This window comes from Tursiops truncatus, chromosome 12 (assembly GCF_011762595.2).
Source record: "Tursiops truncatus isolate mTurTru1 chromosome 12, mTurTru1.mat.Y, whole genome shotgun sequence".
Taxonomy (NCBI): Eukaryota; Metazoa; Chordata; class Mammalia; order Artiodactyla; family Delphinidae; genus Tursiops; species Tursiops truncatus.
The window spans coordinates 24,380,506-24,397,208 of NC_047045.1; the positions used below are offsets into that span (position 1 = coordinate 24,380,506).

Consider the following 16,703-nt stretch of genomic DNA (forward strand, 5'->3'; position numbering starts at 1 on the left):
TAATCCATATTTTGTGCTTCACAAAGGAGAATAATGAGAGGTATCATTATTATTATTATTATTATTTGCAAGAGTAAGGTGTGTTGATTGCACTGTTAGGTCAAAATCCTCTCATCAAATCTGCCTATGTTCTGGTTCAGAAATACTTATGTAACTCAAGAAAAACTCAGATCTCTTTGGTCTTTAGTTTCCCCATCTGTAGGGCTTTTCCGATTTATTAATAATGTAGGGCTTTTATGTTGTAATAATATCTACATCATAAGACATCTTATGAGTAGTAGATTAAATAAGATAATAGTTACAAAACTCTATGGAGTTATATAAACGTAGAGCTTATTTGTGAAGGTAGTGTGTGGCCAAAATACAGAAGACATGAAATATTAGGCTTACAATGTTGACATACTTTGTTAGGCAATGGAGAACCCATAACATTTTCAGAAAAGACAATGCAAAGCCCAGGTAGATCTTGATGAGGCCGAATCTTGCAATAGCTTGTGTGATGGACCAAGAGGTAAAGAAACCGAGGGGTGTGGTGTGGGGATAGTTAGAAGACTAGCACAATAGTTCAAGTGAGAGGTAGAGAAGAGCCTGAACCAGGATGGTGACTATAATATTAAAAAATAAAAGACAGGAGGGTATGCAAAATATTCTATAGATATAGAATCTATGAAATCAGTTAAAAATGAAGAGTGTGGGTTGAATAATGAAGTATGATTTTGAGGGTTCAACCTCAGGTATTTGAGACAAAAATTTGGAAATTTAGGCAATGGTATTGGGTGTTTGTTAAAGATGGAAAACTAACTTAGCATATGTTGACTTGGAGGACCTGTCAGGGCACCCCATTAGTGACGACAAGCAGACATTAAGAAGCATGGAATGAAATCAGGAAAGTGGTCAGAGGATAAAGTGGTTCTAGGATAAAGAGTCATTTGCAAAGAAGTAACAATAGGAGCTCTGACAATACGGAACTTTGATGAGGAAGATGCCGTAGGGACAAAGGGATATATATTCTCACATTAAGAGGCTGTGAGGGCTTCCCTGGTGGCGCAGTGGCTGAGAGTCCGCCTGCCGATGCAGGGGACACGGGTTCGTGCCCCGGTCCGGGAGGATCCCACATGCCGCGGAGCGGCTGGGCCCGTGAGCCATGACCACTGAGCCTGCGCGTCCAGAGCCTGTGCTCCGCAACGGGAGAGGCCACAACAGTGAGAGGCCCGCGTACCGCAAAAAAAAAAAAAAAAAAAAAAGATATAGAGGCTGTGAGAAACTGAGGCTTCAGAAAGGGGCTAGAAGGCAGGTATAGAGAAATAAAAGGCCCCAAATAATATAGTGTCATGGATGCCAAGGAATGGGAGAACTTGATATTTTCATGAAAATGGGCTGTTCAATAATATTAACTATTGTATTAAAGGCCAAGAAGGAAGAGACTGTGAATAATCATTAGAAAGACTATTTTGAGCTGATTGGTGAGGATTATGAGGGTAAAAATCATGCTTGTCTTCTTTACTGTAGCACCGTCACCTGGTGGATGACTCACATTTATGAGCTATTTAGTACATACTTCTGTAAATGAATGAATGAATAATTAAAACTGAATTTTGAGGGTTCAATAAGTGAATTGGGAACAATTAAAATTAGGGAATGTAGACTGCTTTTCTATACCGTTTGCAGTAGTGCAAAAGATTATATCACGGGCATGGGTTACTACAAATAGCTAAGATTTATTTGTAGCTTACTATTATCTCATTCAATCTTCTCAGCAATCCTATGAAGGAGGCACCGTTACTAACTCCATTTTAAAGTTGAGAAAACTGAGGTATTGAGAGGAAGGTCACATCGCTGGTCATGGAAGAAGCTAGGATACATTATATCATTTCTCTACTTAAAATTCTTCAACAGCTTCAATATTTAATCTTCATTGTCTACCACAGTGTCTGGCACACTGAAGTATTTATTACCTTCCTACAGGTGGAGAGTACAAGACAAATCAAGTCATTTGCCCAAGATCATACAGACCTAATTCGTGGTAGAGACAGAATTTAGATCCAGATAGAATATAAACCAGGCACTCTGATTCCAGAGTCCTTGTTCCTAATCACTGTACAACACTGCCTCAAATTACTTTGTTTGCCATGACTCCTATGGGACTGAGCCTAGGTAGGGAATTAACAAAACCAGAATAAGACCTGGTAAATTGGGAGAAGAGGGAGCAAATAATCAAAGCATTTGATGGTAAATAGTGGGTCTGGTAGGAGTGACTTAGTGGGAGAGGTGGAGAGTAATCCAAGTTCCTAGTGGAACAGCGTGGAATGATGCTGAGATCTGAGCTGTGTTGTACTATTGGATGAGTGAAGATGAGTAGAAATGCAGGTCACTAATGTTGGGTATTTTAAGACTTATGAGACTAAGGTGTTAAAAGGCTGAATGAGGGGAGCTCCAGGAAACAAACCTAGGTAAAGGAGACTTCTTTAATCCAGGTACAGTGTCTCAGCATTATTGGTGATACATGTTATGTATCAATGGTACACACATGTTGGGGTATGATCTTCTTGGAGTTCATCTATGGAAGATGTTAAATCCTATGTTTGCTTCTTCCAAGTCTGGAGCTTTGAGTCAAAAGAAGTTCTTATGGATGTGAATTTATGGGATTTACTTAAAAAAATCTTCTGCAGAACTTAGTCCCAAGCGTTGCATGTAGTCAACGTTCAGTATGGGTATGCATAATGGAGATTGTGCCTAGTGACAGGTTTCTCTCTCTGCTGAGGAAAATATTATATCAGGTACCCTCGATTCATTCATACTTTCTTAAGGGATGTTGATGAATAACTTTCCTAAGGGAAGTCATCTGAAGGACATGTATTCCGTTCAGATGTCATGCGTTTGGTTTGGAATTTTAACTGTCAAGGTTGAAGATGTCCTGGGTAACAGAAGATACCGTATGTTCTGGTATTCTGTTCAAATGGGACTAACTGTTATCATGCTGCAGCACTATTCCAAAGCCTAACCTAGAAAAACCAGAAGTTCTTCCTATAGCTCAGAAGTTTCTTTCAATGCTTCCTTGATGAAACAACCACATTTAACCTGTAAGTCTGGCCACTGGATTGTGGAATGTGGTAAGAAATATAGTAAGGATTAATAGTAGCTACAGCTGAAAAGACACAGCCTCTCTCTAAGGAGAGACCTGCATTTGGGATTCATTATTTTTCCAGGCTGGATTGTTCCCCCTTCACCCATGCAGACGCACACATGGGCACACATGCACACACATCCCCTCTCCTCCATGAATCTTCTCCTTAAAAATGGACATCTTTCGAAGGCAGACTGTACATCAGGTTACATATAGGACCCAGTGAGATATAAAACACGATTGCTCTTTAATAGGAGACATTTCTTTAGATTTGGATTCGTTACTGGTTCAGTAGGTTAGGGAAAGAGACAATAAAAGGCAAAAATGAACACCATTTTCATACACCAGATAGTCAACTTCCACAGACTTTTGTGTCCTTCACAAATTTTTTTCCCCCTCTTTGAAACTTTGGCAGATGCAGTTTTTAACTATGCTGTTTTAGCCTCAGTGATAACCCAGGGAGGGTCAGTCCACAGCTGCCTCTTGGACTACAGAAGAACAGAATTTAGAGTTGTACTAATAGCATGTGGAGAGTTCAGTGCTTTTGCTTCTTTGAATCCTATCTGTCAATTTTTCTTAAAATACACACTTACATACACTGCCTTGGGTCCTTTCGCTGCCTGATTAATGTGACTCTGTTCCTATAAGGCACACGTACGACACTCACCTTGTTTCTAGCAGCCGAGCCCCTCTGGTGTTGCCTGAATTGTACCAGATTCTTTCCAACAAATTATTGTGATGATTAAGAAAGTCTGATGATAAGTCATTTTTTTGGATTCCAGACCTCCTGTCAGATAATAGAGACAGAAGTGTGAGGCTTCAGCAGTTATTCCATATCAGTGCTCTGAGTTCAAATAAAGTGCCAGGATGACTAAGTACAAGGGATTTGTGGAATGCTTTAATGTTGCCTCATTTCAAATCACTTCATAAGCAGCCTGGTAATGAGCTCAATAAATTCTGTTGGAGGAGAAAAAAAAGAAAAAGAGCCCTGTGTTCACTACAGGAAAAGTAGGTTGCTGTTTTATAATTAGGTCTCTGGGCTGGTGGGAAGGAGCCTTATTTCCTGTTTGAAATCCACTTTGTTAGCTCTGTGATGTGGAGATGGCTAAATGAGTATGAAATATTATAATTAAGGACATCACAATCTGTTTATCTTATCAGCAGCGTTTTTCCTTAAAGGCTGCCTCATTGACCACTTGTGTATTAAAACTGCTTTTTTTTTTTTTTTTTTCCCTGTGCTTTGCCAAGTTGTAACCAACAGAGGTTTACTTGGCTCTAAGGGAGAAAGGAGGAGCTACGAACAGCAGCCTAGAAACCAGAAGTCATGGGAAAGACTAAATAAATTGCTTTTATTTTGCCTGGATCAGGCATTCTTTTCCTTGACTGCAATAAGCTGTTTGGATCTGGAAATAAATGAGTTTACACAAACTCGGCTAAACCTGGTGGAAGCATGCTGTCCAGGACCAGGCTGGGAGGTACGCTGTTGGATATCCCGCCAGGCACCGTGGTTTTTTGCACGGCTAACAGAGAAAACCAATCCCACTTTGGAAAATGAGAACTGGGTTTATTATTGATTGAGTGGAAAGCAAGTGGCCAGATCTGCAATCTCCACTGTGAACTGAAAGGCTCTATGTTATGATAATCTTTTGACCTGCCAACTTTCTTATTTTCACTCACTAGTGGGAGGGTGAGTCCAGCTCCTCTATAATAGACTGAAATGACAACTCTCACCAGGCTCTGCTGCAAAGCTCTGCATAGCAGTTACTCGCCTAGCAAGCCATTGGCTGAGCTGAAAGATCAAATCATATATTCACAACACTTTGTCTTACTGTTGATTTCCAAAGGATCCCAGTTCTCAAAAAACACAGGGAGTTCTAATGTGTTTGTAAGGATGGGCTCCGTATATCTGGATATTCAGCGTTGGTTGGCCCTTGGCAGGATGAGGGAGGGTGACAATTCTTTCTTCTGAATTCCATCCACAAACCTGTCTTGATCCTAGAATCCGAGGTCCCTTTCATATTCATGCTGTCTCTACAATTTCTCCATCAAAATCCTTTTAAGAAAGGATATGGAGCTTCCCTGGTGGCGCAGTGGCTGAGAGTCTGCCTGCCGATGCAGGGGACACGGGTTCGTGCCCCGGTCCGGGAAGATCCCACAGGCCGCGGAGCGGCTGGGCCCGTGAGCCATGGCCACTGAGCCTGCGCGTCCGGAGCCTGTGCTCCGCAACGGGAGAGGCCACAACAGTGAGAGGCCCACGTACCGCAAAAAAAAAAAAAAAAAAAAAAAAAAAGTATATGACTAGCACATTTATAAAATAGTGGCCCACTCAGTCACGTTAAAAGTGTTAAGATTGTCTGATATGGTTTCCTTGATAACCAGGGCTCTGCTTTATGGTGTGTTTTTTGTGCACTGCCCCCAAACACCCAGCCCTGCACCATGGACAGGGTTGGATTTGCCTGAAGGCATGGGCTGCTTTTTCTAATTCACTGCCCACAGAGGATGCCTGAGGCTAATTTGTACAAAATTGCCATATGAGTTAAGAGATGGGCCCTATAGTATTTCCCCCAAAGAAAAAAGAAAGGGATCTATAATCATAGCCTTTCCATTATCACAGAGGTTATTAGAAAACTAGGGATCCTGAAATAACCTCATGTAGACAGAAGCAAACTTTGCCTGCACACATAATTATTAGAGAAACATTCCCATTGTTTGTACAAAATTCCAACATTGAACTATTGCCATGTTCTAGAGCAGGGATAGGCAAGCTTTTTCTGTAAAGGGTTTAGGATTTGTAGGACACAGGGTGTCTACCACAACTGCAACTCGGCATTTGTAGCAGAGAAGCAGCCACAGACAATACATAAATGAATGGGCACGGCTTTGTTCCAGTAACACTTTATTTATGGATGCTGAAATTTGCATTTCATGTAATTGTCACGTGTCATTATTTTTAAATGTAAAAACCATTCTTAGGTCAAAGGCCATACAAAAACAGGCTATGCTGGCCAGATTTGGCCAGTGGCCAGTAGTTAGCAGAACCCTGATCCCTATTCCAGAGTAACCTTGAAGTAAGGCTTCTTTCTTTCCTGGGAACTGGGCTGGGCGGGCGGGCAGGGTTCCCCCTGAATGAGCATTGACACCCCACTGATATACTTTAAGACACTTATAGATTATCAAAGGAGAGAATGACAAAGAGATGTCATTGCAAAAGCCTAACTGTTGTTAAATCTTATATTCATTGAGTTGTTTTTAGTTAGTAAAGCATGTTAAATAGTACCATTGAAATTCAGGAATGGATAACCATGCACTGAGATCTACCCATTCAAAAATCATGCTAACTGCAATACAACTGCTGCGTCTTATTTGATGTCAGCAGAATTTTTTCACTCATTCATTCGCTACAAGGTTCAGCAAATACACACGGAGCTCCTACTTTGTGCTTAAAACGGGGGAAAGTGCAAATCATGGGAGGCAGGTATGAAATTCTAAGAATTCCCAGAAGAAAGCATTCCAGAGGTGGAGTGTAACAGAAGGCCAGGAAACAGCCACCAACAGATGACCTGGCTTCCGCAAATGCGGCATGTGCCCTAGGAGGGGGAGGAGGAGGGGCCCCAGGTGACAGCAGAATGTAAATAGCAGCTCGGAGCTACCCACTAAAGCATAGCTTTCAACTGTGTGCCCTGGGCTTTTAGCCACAGAAACCGAGATTAGAGCAGCTCAGTCTTCTAGGATGAAGGACAGTTGCTTTATATGCATATTTGTCGGTGAACATGGACTCAAATCTCTTTCTCTTTCCTCTTGAGATTTTTATATTTTTACCAAGTCCCTCTTTCCCTCTGTAGTCGATTCACTGCTTTTTCCACCTCGCTTGATCCATTCCTTCGTTATATCCAGGACAGCTACTCTGAAGTGACACTCTGTCACCACCCCCATGCCATCATTACCACCACCTCACACAAGGACAGAATTCCCCAAAAGAGAAATTTATAATTGCCCTTTGATTTTTTCAGTGGGTACATTAATTGAACCACAAAAGATAAGAACTAATGGGACTTATTGTAGACAGCCAAACTTCTGGCAGCCCTAACAGAAATGAAACGCATCGGGAAGAAAAAACTTTTTCTGGCTCCAAAGTGCCAAAACATCTGGATGAGACATGAAACATAAAACATGAAAAATGCAGTCAACTGTCCAGGTCTTTTGTCTGCCAAGTGACAGGCGTGTTATATATACTGATTTAGCTGCCTTAAAACCTACAGGAAAATCTATCTAGAATCAGGTGGTGACATAAATGTATTGACTCAAACATTTCTAGAAGTCTTCATGTTTCCAAGTATTTTTTTCACAGACAGCATTTGATGAAAATTTCGTAACTACCCAGGGCAGTTTTAACATCAGTGCCACTTTTACAGGTGTAGTGACTGAGGGTAAGGCTGTGAAGGAAGCTGCCCCAATTCAGTTGGCAGGAAGTCCAGGCAGGGGCTGAGATTTCAGTCCGTCTAAGTTAGAAGTTCTTTCAGTTCTGCTCTGTTATCTTCGTTTTTGACAAAATTGCGCTAAGGCAGCCGTTAGCTCCCCCCGTGAGTGTGTTTAAAGAAACTAAGCTGTAGAAGCCACAGTCTTTGAAGAATTGCTGTTATTTGCACAGCCTCTAGTTGGGGGCCCCACCTGCCTACCCCGCAAGCTGTCTGCTGTCCTTGTCGCCCACGTGTGAAATCCTGGGCCCAGGTTTTCTAGTTGTCCTCATGCTCCTCTCTCCCAGAAAAGTAAGCAGTATAGCCCGGTGTTTAGTTTCTGAATAGCAAAATGTTCAGCAAAGCTAAATATGTCATACAGTGTCAGGCAGGCCTACCCTCTGCGCTGGATGCAGTGATTTCTCATTGTGGGCAGATGTATCATTATTATCATTCCCATTAATGAGACGGAGACCCGAACTTCCTGTCTGATTTGATTCTGCCAAATAATTTAACACGGAGCAGTGAAGAAAATGACACCATCTATTTGGTCAGTGGTCTGGGAGGGAACCACAGTCACTCTGATGGGGCCTTCTTGCAGCCTCATGTGAAAATGCTTATTTTAAAAAGGAGAAAACATGTTCGTGAGAATGTGATGATGTTTAATTGCTTTCCAAATCTAGAATAAATATTTACCTAGAGAAAACTCTCCAAACATTAAGACAACTCTCTTTCTCGTAAGCCAGCGAAACACATCAAACCACAGGCTGTGGGCTCTCAGGGAGGCCCAGCTGATCAGAGCTGGCCCTTTCATGGACCTTCTGGTATCTCTGCTGATACCCTTAGTACTAACATCCTGCAGCCTCTCTTTCCTCCCCTTACAAACTTGAACAAAGGGATCGTAATTTTGATTGAAAAAAAGTGGCAAACCAGGTTCAGAGAAGATGCAGTGTTGGGTTTTCCCCAATCTTCTCCTCTGTTCCCTCATCCCGGATTTTTCCACTGAGCAAGCCAAGAGATCATGACTGATAAAGTTATGAAAGTAGATGAACTACATTCTTGTGTAAGTAGAGATATTTTCTGAGGCAAGTTGTTAAGTCACTGATTCAGTCAGCAAACATTTGTCTGATAGTAGCAGCTTTGCTAAGCACGAGTGTGTGTCTAATTCCACATACCACTCCTAAAATGGACAAGCAAGTCAGAGCCCAGAGGGGCAGACAAACACACATGTTAAACAATTAGCAATTAGATTATGCGGAGGGATGTGCTGACTGTTATTTAGCCGTATGCAAAGCAAATCTAACCCAGACAAAGGAGAGTGGGCAAGGCTCCTTGGAGGAGAGCAAGACATATCCTTTTATTTTCTTCTAATGTATTTTATTAAAGTATACTTGATTTACAATGTTGTATTAGTTTCTGCTGTACAGCAAAGTGATTCAGTTATATATATATATATATATATATATATATATATATATATATATATATATACACACACACACACACACACACATTCTTTTTCATATTCTTTTCCATTATGGTTTATCACAGGATATTGAACATAGTTCCCTGTGCTATACAGTGAGACCTTGTTGTTTCTCCATTCTATATACACTAGTTTGCATCTGGGAATCCCAAATGCCCAATCCATTCCTCCCCTCCCCCCCTCCCCCTTGGCAACCATGAGTCTGTTCTCTATAAGGCATATACGTGAGTTTAATGAGGGACTCCTAACTGCTCGTCTCCCACCATCCTGGGGCTTCCCAGTGCATTCCTCGTATTTGCTGCTTCTCTCCTCTCTTGCAGTGTCTGCTTTCACTCCCGCTGACAGAGGAGCAAACTCCTGAGCTGTCACTATGGCCATGCCCTCTGTGCCAGGGCTGCTATCTCTGGGACTGACGGTCTCTGTGGTCTAGAAGTGGCTGACACTGACCTAGCAGAGGCCTGGACACTGAATTAAAGCTGCTGAATTGAATTGGATTGCTGCTCCCACCACTTTCTTCTAGGCTGGAGTCGGCTGTATCATTGATTCCGAATGATGGTTTTCTACCTTTGTTCACGCAGCAGTCTATTGCCTACACCACCATCAGGGAGACTGTGTGCTGGTTCTTTCTCCCCGAGGAAATCACTCTCCAAGGTTTCCAGTTAGGTGGTCTCTCTCTGGGATCTAGTGGTATCTGGCCAGTGGAATCCCCTCCTGCTGTAGTCAGGATAAAAACCAAAAAGTAAAAACCTCACTTCTGACCCTGAAGAATTGTCTTTGGACATAACTTGTGTGATGCTCCCTTTCCAAGGATAACTCACTCTCAACATCTTAGTGTCTTTGTCTCTCATGCAATAAAACTCTAGCGGCTTTGTGAGCCATTCCTCCAGATCTGCTCAGACACAGGGTAATCCTCCAGAGAACACAGTTTACCATCAAGGAGATGTAAGAAAAAAAAAATAGAAAAAGTTCACGCTGATGGGGTACAAATTTGCCATGGAGAACAGAGGAACATCTCTCCCTAACTTAACCCTCACTCACACACACCATCCCAGGTTCCCCGACTCAGCTTCTAAAAGACTCTTTTGGGGCTTCTGGGAAGATGGCGGAAGAGTAAGACATGGAGATCACCTTCCTCCCCACAGATACAACAGAAATACATCTACACATGGAACAACTCCTACAGAACACCTACTGAACGCTGGCAAAAGACCTCAGACCTCCCAAAAGGCAAGAAACTCCCCACTTACCTGGGTAGGGTAAAAGAAAAAAGAATAAACAGAGACAAAAGAATAGGGACGGGACCTGCACCAGTGGGAGGGAGCTGTGAAAGAGGAAAGGTTTCCACACACTAGGAAGGCCCTTCGCAGGCGGAGACTGCGGGTGGCGGAGGGGGGAGCTTCGAAGCCGCGGAGGAGAGCGCAGCCACAGGGGTGCGGAGGGCAAAGTGGAGAGATTCCTGCACAGAGGATCGGTGCCGACCTGCACTCACCAGCCCGAGAGGCTTGTCTGCTCACCCGCCGGTGCGGGCGGGGTCTGGGAGCTGAGGGTCAGATCGGAGGGAGAGGACTGGGGTTGGCGGCGTGAACACAGCCTGCAGGGGGTTAGTGCACCACAGCTAGCGGGGAGGGAGTCTGGGGGAAAGTCTGGACCCGCCGAAGAGGCAAGAGACTTTTTCTTCCCTCTTTGTTTCCTTGATACCAAATCTTGGTATCCATCACCTTGATACCAAAACCAGACAAGGATGTAACAAAGAAAGAAAACTATAGGCCAATATTACTGATGAACATAGATGCAAAAATCCTCAGAAAAATACTAGCAAACAGAATCCAACAGCACATTAAAAGGATCATACACCATGATCAAGTGGGGTTTATCCCAGGAATGCAAGGATTCTTCAATATACACAAATCAATCAACGTGATACACCATATTAACAAACTGAAGGAGAAAAGCCATGTGATCATCTCAATAGATGCAGAGAAAGCTTTCGACAAAATTCAACACCCATTTATGATAAAAACCCTGCAGAAAGTAGGCATAGAGGGAACTTTCGCCAACATAGTAAAGCCCATATATGACAAACCCACAGCCAACATCATCCTTAATGGTGAAAAACTGAAACCATTTCCACTAAGATCAGGAACAAGACAAGGTTGCCCACTCTCACCAGTCTTATTCAACATAGTTTTGGAAGTTTTAGCCACAGCAATCAGAGAAGAAAAGGAAATAAAAGGAATCCAAATTGGAAAAGAAGAAGTAAAGCTGTCACTGTTTGCAGATGATATGATACTATACATAGAGAATCCTAAAGATGCTACCAGAAAACTACTAGAGCTAATCAATGAATTTGGTAAAGTAGCAGGATACAAAATTAATGCACAGAAATCTCTGGCATTCCTATACGCTAATGATGAAAAATCTGAAAGTGAAATCAAGAAAACACACCCATTTACCATTGCAACAAAAAGAATAAAATATCTAGGAATAAACATACCTAAGGAGACAAAAGACCTGTATGTAGAAAATTATAAGACAATGATGAAAGAAATTAAAGATGATACAAATAGATGGAGAGATATACCATGTTCTTGGATTGGAAGAATCAACATTGTGAAAATGACTCTACTACCCAAAGCAATCTACAGATTCAATGCAATCCCTGCCAAAGTACCACTGGCATTTTTCACCGAACTAGAACAAAAAAATTCACAATTCGTATGGAAACACAAAAGACCCCGAATAGCCAAAGCAATCTTGAGAACGAAAAGCGGAGCTGGAAAATTCAGGCTCCCTGACTTCAGACTATACTACAAAGCTACAGTAATCAAGACAGTATGGTACTGGCACAAAAACAGAAAGATAGATCAATGGAACAGGATAGAAAGCCTAGAGATAAACCCACACACATATGGTCACCTTATTTTTGATAAAGGAGGCAGGAATGTACAGTGGAGAAAGGACAGTCTCTTCAATAAGTGCTGCTGGGAAAACTGGACAGGTACATGTAAAAGTATGAGATTAGACCCCTCCCAAACACCATACACAAAAATAAGCTCAAAATGGATTAAACACCTAAATGTAAGGCCAGAAACTATCAAACTCTTAGAGGAAAACATAGGCAGAACACCCTATGACATAAATCACAGCAAGATCTTTTTTGACCCACATCCTAGAGAAATGGAAATAAAAACAAAAATAAACAAATGGGACCTAATGAAACTCCAAAGCTTTTGCACAGCAAAGGAAACCATAAACAAGACCAAAAGACAACCCTCAGAATGGGAGAAAATATTTGCAAATGAAGCAACTGACAAAGGATTAATCTCCAAAATTTATAAGCAGCTCAATAACAAAAAAACAAACAACCCAATTCAAAAATGGGCAGAAGACCTAAATCGACATTTCTCCAAAGAAGATATACAGACTGCCAACAAACACATGAAAGAATGTTCAACATCATTAATCATTAGAGAAATGCAAATCAAAAATACAATGAGATATCATCTCACGCCAGTCAGAATGGCCATCATCAAAAAATCTAGAAACAATAAATGCTGGAGAGGGTGTGGAGAAAAGGGAACACTGTTGCACTGCTGGTGGGAATGTTAATTGGTACAGCCACTATGGAGAACAGTATGGATGTTCCTTAAAAACTACAAATAGAACTACCATATGACCCAGCAATCCCACTACTGGGCATATACCCTGAGAAAACCATAATTCAGAAAGAGTCATGTACCAAAATGTTTATTGCAGCTCTATTTACAATAGCCCGGAGATGGAAACAACCTAAGTGTCCATCAACAGATGAATGGATAAAGAAGATGTGGCACATATATACAGTGGAATATTACTCAGCCATAAAAAGAAAAGAAATTGAGATATTTGTAATGAGGTGGATAGACCTAGAGTCTGTCATACAGAGTGAAGTAAGTCAGAAAGAGAAAGACAAATACCATATGCTAACACATATATATGGAATTTAAGAAATAATAATGTCATGAAGAACCTAGGGGTAAGACAGGAATAAAGACACAGACCTACTAGAGAATGGACTTGAGGACATGGAGAGCGGGAAGGGTAAGCTGTGACAAAGAGAGAGAGAGACATGGACATATATACACTACCAAACGTAAGGTAGATAGCTAGTGGGAAGCAGACGCATAGCACAGGGAGATCAGCTCGGTGCTTTGTGACCACCTAGAAGGGTGGGATAGGGAGGGTGGGAGGGAGGGAGACGCAAGAGGGAAGAGATATGGGAACATATGTATATGTATAACTGATTCACTTTGTTATGAAGCAGAAACTAACACACCATTGTAAAGCAATTATACTCCAATAAAGATGTAAAAAAATTAAAAAATAAAAGAAATAAAAGACGCTTTTTGCCCAAAGGATAGAGATACTCTGTGGATGTCTGGATGAGACCCATTGGCTTTGGGTCTTTTGCCCTCCTTGGGTCACTGTGCAAACCAGCTGATGTGAGTCTACCTTTAACTACATGAACAAAACGAAGGGTGCATGGGATTCTGGCCAGCCATGCACCTGGCAGGTGCTGACAAAGAACAAGAAGGGCTAGCTAAGAGGATTGTCCCTAGGGAGGTTTAATTTTACTTTCGCTAGGGCGGGTCTTGTCTCTCATGAAATTTCAAAATAGTCTGGCATTTAGAAAATTCCAATATTTACCAATAAGGTTTTAATCTAGTGCTCAAAGATGGCTTGCAAGTAAATATTGGTGACTGTTTTTTTCTAAAATGTTTATTTATATACTTTTGATCCTGATGATTTCTATTTCCAAATATCTAGAACCCCTGGTTTGGGTGAATCGTCCTATTTTCTAATTGATCTCTATTAGATTCCACAGAATATAACTAGTCATATTTTAGATGCACAAGCGGTATTTGTCAAATTGCATTGAATAAAATTTGGAATTATATCTGTCACCAGCTTAAACCTTTGGACTTTCAAGGAACAGATCATTGTAACTGAGCAATGTTTTAGCTACTAAATAGCAACATTTAGCCTGGACACACTTGCTGTCTTTTTATTATTTTTCATGCTGATGCTTTTCTTATGCTGCTGGCTATCTTATTAGTACCTCCTGTTGGGAAATATATTTCGTTAGCATAGTATCTTAATAATCATCCAGGTGGCTTACTCAGGGTTTCCTAATGCCCAGCACACCCAGGAATTATAATGTGGTAAATTTGTGGGTAAAGTGACTGCATTTAAAAAAAAATCCATTACTGACTGAATATTTTTTAAACTGTGATTTAGGCACTTCGATAACATATAGACTCAATCTACCTTAGGAAATATGACTTCTGATAGACTGAAGAATCTTTCCTTATGGATTATAATTTGGAATAATAATTTTAAAAAGGCCCTTTAAAGAACTCCGTATCTAAATTTGGAAGGAAGAGTTTTGTAATTTCAAACCCATTAGGCCGTTTTCAGCAGCTCCTTGTTTGATTAGTCTCATTAGCCTGGGTACATGGGGGAAAGTCATTGTAACCAAATTAATATTGTATAACACAATTTTTGTTTCTTATTGGCTTCACTTTCTCCTAAGTGACTATTTCACTATTAAAGAAACACATCCAGACACAGTTTTCATCTTCTTGTGCAAAGCCCAGCATGACAGACTATGTATTTTTGCTGTACTTCAAGTTATTTTCTTATTCTTCGGTTATTTCCAATATAACTTTTCTTTACACAACCATTATTTAAACAACGTGTAGTTATATTTATTTTCTTTTTTGCCCTCCTCTCATTCCTCAAAAGCTTTGAAGCAGCTTACAATAATACCTGTAGTGCTATGTGATGCGTACTTCATCACTGGGCAAAGTCATCAAAAATCTGGCAATTAATTCAATGCTGATAACTTTTGGGAAGATAGTAAATGTCTTTTATAGTTGGGAATTTCTGCCATTCATAATTTGGAGCTTTTAGATCACAGTGCCATTTTTTTTCCTCACGAAGCTAAGAAATAGTGGCAGGTAAGAGTTTACAGATGGCTAATTATAGTCAATTCCTGATTATACCTGGGGGAGTCATTGCCGATTATCTTCTGCAAATCTTGCTTCTGAGTTCTATTGACATTCAAACAGAGCGGGCTGTAAAGTCATTTGTGGTTATTACTCAATACCTTTTGTCTACTTTCCCTTTCCCATGTAGCCTATCACCCAGCAGGAGATCTTTTATGCCAAAACACTTAATTACTTGCCCCAAATCGGTGCAGGTTAAAAACAAAACACAAAACAAAACCAACCTAAAAACAAAGATGGCATATTTATAGGCTTTCACCCTGATTCCTGATTTGTTTTTACCTGTTTGACTTGAGGCTACTTGCAGAGAGCCCAGAGGAAGTGGCAGCCTTTTTGAAGGCACAGCAAATCTAAGATATTACCTGCTCTCCTGCTCCTGGAGCCTCCACCATGTTGGCAGGGGTCATGAGACCATAGTTTGGGCAAGAGAGATACTGTGTCTTCCACATGTGCTACAAAACTTGACGTGTGTGAGGGTGCTTCTGTGTTTATGTGAGGATATATATTACAAGAGAGAAAACTTAGGTTATTTGTGTCCGCATACGTGATTTGTGTCTGCATATGTGTCAGCATTATGTTTTTAAGCCTATGTGAAAGTAAATAAAATACAAATAAATAAAATAATTCAATTAAGTGCAATCCATGCCCTCTGTGCAGATGATGAAGACCCACATCCCTCTACATTCTTACCCATGAAATGATGCTTGTGTCTTTATAGATCTTTATTCTCCAATTCCAGGATATTTTTCCTCAAATGAATTTTATTTTTTTCCTTGCAGTTCTGAAGCTTTTCTGGGTAAAGGTCAAGGACATCTCATGGGCTAAAAGGTAAGCTTTTTATTTTTAAACAAAGATTTGTACCCCTAACCCCACCCATAAAAAGACCAAGCTGTTTTGTGTTGCTCTTCTTCACAATTGCACATCCTGAATTTCCCTTGAATATTCCTCTGAAAGAGGGAATTTTCCCCCTTCCGTGTCGCAGTTCCCTTCCGTGTCGCAGTTTTAGCTGCTGAATACACTGTTGGCTTGGATGCTGTCCTTGCTGTTGACCTCCTCCCCTTGTGTTTAGAGGACCATGTGACACTCAGAAGGAAATGCTTTAAGTGTTTTTCTACTTCACCTGTGAGGAGATCTAATGTATTTCATCATTAGACTCCTGTGGAAATATACAATGAAACTATGGGATCTGGTTAGCGCCAGAGGCAAAGTACTACTAACTCATCCCCAAAGATTGCTTTTTGATTAAGGGGCTCTTGCTGTAAGGTGCTCAGCCTTTCTTGCGGCCGATATGAACTACTATTCTTGGCTGAATAACGTATGTTGAACATCTGTTTTTTTTTTTTTAAGAAATAGCAATTATATTAAGGAGTCCTCATGTGAGGTATAATTCCTTGAAAATTTCAAATAGAATTTAATAAGTGAACTCAACATTGCGGCTTAGTGTTAGGCAGAAATTCATAAGGGAGAGAGGGTGGTGGAGAGAGATAGGGGTAATTCTTCACCCAAATATTTCATGGATGAATGGGACCACGTCAAAGTTAATTCAGACTAGAAATCTTCCCTGCTTTAAGAAAATGAAAGGTAGTCAAATG

At 40.9% G+C, this 16,703-nt stretch overlaps 1 long non-coding RNA gene across 2 annotated transcripts in view; it reads left to right on the plus strand.

The window, feature by feature from the left end:
- The window catches only part of LOC117314471 (uncharacterized), a 534,931-nt gene extending 518,944 nt beyond the window's left edge, over nt 1–15,987 (plus strand). Inside the window, exon 7 of one of the 2 annotated variants that reach the window (XR_004529213.2) lies at nt 15,891–15,987. This is a non-coding gene — a long non-coding RNA (uncharacterized lncRNA). The remainder of the gene's footprint in view (nt 1–15,890) is intronic. The other variant, XR_012324749.1, reaches the window with a different exon arrangement.
- The last annotated feature ends 716 nt before the right edge of the window (nt 15,988–16,703 follow it).